Genomic DNA, 6,949 nt, shown 5'->3' on the forward strand with positions numbered 1-6,949 from the left:
CAACCCGATTGGCCTATAGGTGGCGCTATAGCGATAACAAACGCGTTGATGATCATAACTCCCACAAATCTTTTCCAAATGTCAAGTGTCTTATATCACTGGAATCCTTGCGTCAAGTCGAACAAAACGTATATCTCCGATTTCATTTCCGCCATGGAATTTTTTTCGCTATTTTCGATTTTGTCGAAAAAAATAAAAACAAACTAGTCCTAGGTTTTTCATCCGATCGGAACCGTTCCAGTGCTGTAATATTCCTTGGAGTGTGAATATGAAAAGTTATCAAAAAAAAAGTGGAACTTTAGACTCGCCGTCGTCAAGCCACGCCCAAACGCCCCTAATGGGCGGAGCCTCCTGGACTTAAATGGCTATAACTTGGGATTGGAAAGAGGTATCAACACCAAATTTGGTACACATATGCAATGGACTATTCTGGGGTCACGAAACAAAAATTGCGCCGCTTGACCACTAGCTGGCGCTATAACACCACCTCAACTTTGAAGGTCTGTAACTACAGAAATGTGCGACCGATCAACTTGACATTTGGCACCGATGCTCCTGGTCTAGGGTACTATCTATGTGTAAAAGGAAATTCGCTTAGATCAAAAAACATGGCCGCCATCGGCCAATCAAGGAAAAGCAGCTGTTAGACAGGGTTAACGGAGGCCGATCGTAACGAAACGCGTTGGGCCTGTTTGTCTCTTGGCCATGAAGGTCTGTGCAGAGTAAGAAAAAATTCGGCCTCCGGGAGGCGCTATCACGTTTTTTCAGTGTTTAAGTGATTGTGTATTATGCAGTGTTTCAGATATCAACAAGATCTTCATATCATTTAATAGAGGTACTTACAATGAACAACTTTTCCTCAAGAAGCACTTGTCTAAGTCGAATCGTTTGTTAGATATTCATCATTTTCTTTTAAATCTACTTTTGCGAACTAGTCCTAGGTTTTTTGACCGATCTGAACCAATCCAGTGCTGGAATATTCCTTAGACACTGTATATCAATAATTATCAAAAAAAAGTTTAACTTTGCACTCGTCGTCGCAACACCACGGTTAAAAGTACGAAGAGGTGGTGCAACAAATACTTAAATGGCTATCATTTATGATAGGAATCAGATATCAACACGAAACATGGTACACATATGCATAGACCTAGGCCCAGGTCATATGCAAAAAATTGCAGAGATTGTCCACTAGGTGGCGCTATAACATAAGAACAAGGAATGATGACTATAGCATATGTATACGACACATAAATATTTGTCCGACCTACTTGTTATTTTGCACATAACATCTGCTTTCAGATTCTTATAAGGGTCTATTAAGATAATTACATATCTTAGAAAACATGCGACCAACAGCCAGCCAGCATTAACCATGTACGTGTCCAGTGTAATGGTGTGCGATTACATCTAAACTGATGGGCCTGTTTGTCTTATGTTCTCAAGTGTCTGTGAGGATTTTTGGCTCATCATTCCGGAAATATTTGCATCTAGAACAACGGGTGTTACGTTAACTGTACCCTAGATCAGTGGTTCACAAAATTATTCCTGGAGGCCCACTGCTCTGCACATATACAAAAGTCTTCTATTTTAAACAAATCTACTTTAATCATAAGTAGAGATTTTTATGAACTGAACTGATTGTGTCAGATGAGAGAATCATACAAAATGTGCCGAGCATTGGGTCTCGAGAAACCACTGCTTTTCACTGAGTTTGAAAGTACTGCTCTAGATGTTTATGTTTATATGAAAAACAATTTTGTGAATTTACTGTACTATATCTATTTTATTTTATAATCAAATCATCAAAATGTTTTAAAACTGTTTTCTATTAAAAAAACAACAATAGTATTAAATGACAAATAATCAAGTAATAATTATAGTTGTCATCATCAAGACTTTTCACTGTATTATACATTTTATTTTGAATTCAAGTGAATGTGTCTATTAACTTGAAATAAAATCTAATTATCTCTACTTCTGTTATCAAATTAAAGTATGAACAATTTATATATATATTAGTTTTACAAACTCACTACTATAATATTACAATCAAATAGTTTAAATTAAAACTTGTTTAAAGATTGAACTGCAGATTAGTATGGTTTACATCTAGGCAAATATTCATTTCTACATTCATTTCTGTTCTTATAAAAAAGTTATAAAAAATTTTTTCTAGAATATTTACTCCATTAATACATAACTCAGTATTATGTAAGGAGTTACAATCATAAGATGTATAACATTGACAGAGTTGAATAAGTCCACTAGGTATGGCATCAAATACAACTGCAAATTCCTTAGCAGTTACTGGAATCTTATAATGATTGAGGAATTCACAATAATTAAATAGGTGACCATTATCTTTAAATAACTGCCTCACTAATATTATATTATTATCATACCAATTTCTATAAAATAAGGATCTGTTTCTTGTATAGAATATTCTTGTTATTCCAAATAACATATCTATGTGGAGAAAAGTTATGTTTATATATGAGCATCCAAGATAAACAAACCTGTTTATGGAAACCTGACAGTTTTATGGGAACCCTTGTTTATATCAAAATTGTATCGCAAAAACAATTCCAAACCACCCAATTTCTTTAAAATCTTTTCTGGTATGATGTTCCATATACTACCTTTGCAACTTCAGTAACTTTTTATCCACTTATTTTTAAAAACACAGTTAGCAGTATTACAATCTAGTAAAAAAATGTATCCTCCTTTCTCAACTGGATTACATAGAATTGACTTTTTAATGTAATGCGATCTGTTCTTCCATATGAAATTAAACAAAATAATATCCAACTCTTTTATAACGGATTGTGGGACTTCTAATGCAAGAGCTGTATACACTATAGTTGTTAAAAGCTTTCACTGCTGGGTCCGTCGTTCATACGTAGATAACTCAATTAGCTGGATTTCATTGTTGACGATTTAGCTTCATGTTGAATTATTTGTTTCTTCTAAGGTCATCCTAGAGTTGTTGTTATAGTAACATGTCCGTAAGGTTAAAACTGCTCGGGATTCAAATTCAACTCGTAATAAAAAATGATACATTTAATATTTTAGTAATGTTATTTTAAAAACTATATAATATAAAAAACATAATTAAGACTGTGTTTTAAGGACTATTCTGAAGAACTAGTAGTTAGTTAGGGATAATCAGTCTTACTATTTGGATTTAAATATAATTTAAATAATTTAAATATTTTTTCACGTGATAATTAAAACAGTTATGTTCAATCGTGAAGATAAAAATGTATGACTAACTTTGAATACTAGTCTTAGAGATTAATGTTACTGACCATTGGTTTAAGTGTAGTTCCAGACTAAAATTTAGGCGTAAGTTTTAGTTGTCTTACTTGAAAATAGCTTACACTGGCCTACCTTTATATATATCTGGGCTATAGTTTTGTCTTAAGATGTACACCATTAATGTTTTTTAAAAGGTTTGTTTGTAAAAAAGTACCTAAATGTTTTTAAATAACTAATGGCTAGTCATGCATCAATTTAACCTGTGGGAAACAACCCAATAAAGTTATAAAGCTTCAAATGTTGTCTTAGAATTCTTCAAATCCTAAAGGTATGAAAAAGATTGCTGTAAATATGTGGGTTCTTAAAGAACAGGCCAACATTAGAAATAATAACTAATAATCATACATAAAGAGAATATTTATTTGGTTATAAGTACACTCAAAAAAACGATTCCTGGCAATATTTACTTTTAAGTATTTGGATCATTTAGATTTTATTTAAATACTCGTTTTTTAAAATATATGTAATCCGATTTATTAGAATATATATAAATCTTTTCAATTTAAAAACTATTAGATTTAATCAGTTAAAATGTATGAATATGAATTACATAAATCTAGCCGTGAAACAAACCGGATAAATTCTATGAGATTGATTTACATACAAGTGTCAGGAAACTGACTTTAGCAGAAGCGGAAATGACGTCTATTCACACTCCAGTCAGGAGGTGGCGCCAAAATCAAAAACAGACGCTACAGCACATGGACTTCGCCATTTTGCATTGGACTGGATCGTCATCTCACTAGTTTACGATCGCCAAATTGTAGGTGAGTAAAGTTAACAAGTTTGATGTGATTATCTAAAATATAATTGTCTGTTGTTTAATTACATGTGTGACGCGTTGCATGTTTCAGAGTAAAATACACCTCACTACACAGATGGTCTGTTGGAATAAGTTACCCTGCAGTGTCTGTTGCTTTTATTGGTTATTTTTTGTGGTTTAATGTTTGAAACCTAAGAAATAAATAAAGTCATAGGCTACTGGAGACTTATCAGAATAAAATAATCATATAATCTCTGTGACTTTATTAACAAAAGAATGTTACAATTATACTATGTTGTTGAGTGCATTGTGTGTCTAACTAAAACTTTTTTTTTACAGATACAGCATCATTTCATCGTCTATACGGTGGGACAACCTGCTAGACAGGGTATGTAAGTTATGCTACAAAGATATTGATTTCTGATGCAAAGCTGGATTTTCATCATTGCAGTGTCACATGATCATTTAGAAATCATTTTAATATGATGATTTATTGTCAATATTGGAAACAGGTGTTTTTTTCCCAATAAATGCAGTCATGATAAGCATAAGAGACTTCATTCCAAACATTTCACCGTTAGTGAACACACATGCTGGGACACAATATTTCTGAAACAGAAAAATACATACTCTTCGTCTTACAAAATCTTTATCTGTCTCTATAAAAACTATTATCTACATAAAATATTGTTAAAGAAAATCATTAAATATTGTGTTTTTTTTTTGTCTTGTTCTAGTTGAAGACATCTGTATCTACCTCAAAGAAGGCATGGAGAGACACATTAAAGAATATGTGGTAAGTGTATGTCAACCTACTCTATTTTTATATCTATCTATTTATATGTATGTGTATGGGTATGTGTGTGTATATAAATATCTTATGGATAACTAGATGTTTAAACAAGGTGATTATCTGTTTTCAGGTCTTTTGATGGTTTTGTGACTAATGTTCTATTATTTTACACATTTTAATCAGTCTACATATTTTAAATATCAGAGTTTGTAAAACAATTTGCCTGCACATTTTTGAAAATTTGGGACTGATTTTTTGTTGTTCTTCTCCAGAATTGTGAAATTGGTGAGTTGGGAATTGCACAGACAGTGGAAGTTTTGGAAAACCTACTTGGTGTCACACATGGGTGTGAAATTACTTTTTGGACTCATTTATGCACTTAAACTGAACTACCAGAAGAACCTCAGGTGCACCTTTGACCTTTCAAAAAATCCTAATGGAACTGGACTTGATACAACCAAGCAATCACTGAAAGATGCTTCAGTGAATACCTGACAGACACGCTGATGCATCCCCCTCAAAGTGGGTACATTTTTGTACATTTACAAGTGAACTTTTTAACATTAAAGGAATATTGCACTTTCATTAAACAAAAATACTGATAATTAACTGTCTGTCATCCAAGATGCTTGTCTTTTTTGTTCAGTCGGGAAGAAATTATGTTTTTTGAGAAAAACATTCCAGGATTTTTCTTAATTTAATAGACCTTATTGGACCTCAACAGTTATGTTTCAAAGCAGCTTTAAAGGGCTCTAAACGATCCCAACCGAGGCATAAGGGTTTAATCTATCCAAAAGATTATCATTTTTGGCAAGAAAACTTTTAAAACACAACAACTTGTCTTGCATTATCCATGTGACACACAGTGCGACATTGTGTACTACGTAATAAATGTTTACACATCACAAATGTGAAACGCACATTTGTTGACCATTTTAAATAATAAACGGACCCAAAGACATTAATTAGTATCATTTCACATTCAACAACATCTGAACGCTCCTCTTTCTCCTCGCTTGTAAACACTGGAACGGTAGTTTCAGTTATGTCATGCTAGTGTGTCACACAGCTAGTGCAAAACGTTGTGATTTAAAAGTCCTCTTTTATTTTTATTTTTGAAAATGACAATCGTTTAGCTAGATAAGACCCTTATGCCTTATTTGGGATAATTTAGAGCCCTTTTAAATCTGCATTGAAACCGTAAACTTGAGGTCGAATAAAGTCTTAAATTGAGAAAAATCCTGGAATCTTTAACTCAAACTTTATTTCTTCTTGACTGAACAAAGAAAAACATAAACATATGGGGTTAGAAAATTATCGGGATTTTTGTTTTATTAAATTGGAATATTGCTTTAACAATTTTAAAAGTTAAAAGTTTTTGAAAAATGTAATTGATGTATATCTAACATGTAATTAGAGATGCATGAAAATTGTTAATGGCACACAGCCACTCAAAACACTAAGCCATGTGCCATTTTTTTTTCTTACCACCCAATCATTCTAAATTATTATTATTACATCATGTCACAGATTTCTGAAAATGTTAAAGTAATGTTGTTGTCACTGATTTATGTCTACCTCGAGTTTTACAGGGTTTTTTGTATTTCTGCAGCCTGTTTGCTCAAAATGTTTGCACTTATTTGTGGAATGAGGTTGATTGTGGCTGAAATGTCTGAAACACACTTATTTATTTATTTTTGCACACAATACGAGGTGTATAAGCCATGGCTGTCATGCTAGTTGTTAGCTGCTCTTTTTTTGCTGTCTTATGAGTAATGCCTTGAAGTATTAAATAAATTGATAAAATGTAAAACCAAGTGGTCTGGCTATTCTGTTTTTTTATTATAGCATATTGTGATTTAGGGTGAATGGAGGAGGAATATATAAATGTATAAATGGTTTATTAGTAAGATATTTAAATGTAATGCATTTTAAGTGAATTGGGTTTATTAATAAAGAATACATATTCAATTTTTTTAATGCATTTAAAACACATTGGATTAAGTAAAACTATTACATAAATTTTAACGGTTTCATTTACATATATCTAAAAAATATCTATCATATAAAGT

The 6,949-nt window shown here is 32.2% G+C and overlaps 1 long non-coding RNA gene across 1 annotated transcript; it reads left to right on the forward strand.

Moving 5' to 3' along the window:
* The first annotated feature begins 3,752 nt into the window (after positions 1-3,752).
* On the forward strand, positions 3,753-6,745 carry LOC135786086 (uncharacterized). The gene is made up of 4 exons (XR_010546832.2): positions 3,753-4,088; positions 4,424-4,472; positions 4,822-4,880; positions 5,150-6,745. It is a non-coding gene; the product is annotated as an uncharacterized lncRNA (long non-coding RNA).
* Positions 6,746-6,949: the final 204 nt, after the last annotated feature.

The sequence above is a fragment of the Paramisgurnus dabryanus genome, chromosome 4 (genome assembly GCF_030506205.2).
Source record: "Paramisgurnus dabryanus chromosome 4, PD_genome_1.1, whole genome shotgun sequence".
In the NCBI taxonomy this organism is placed as follows: domain Eukaryota; kingdom Metazoa; phylum Chordata; class Actinopteri; order Cypriniformes; family Cobitidae; genus Paramisgurnus; species Paramisgurnus dabryanus.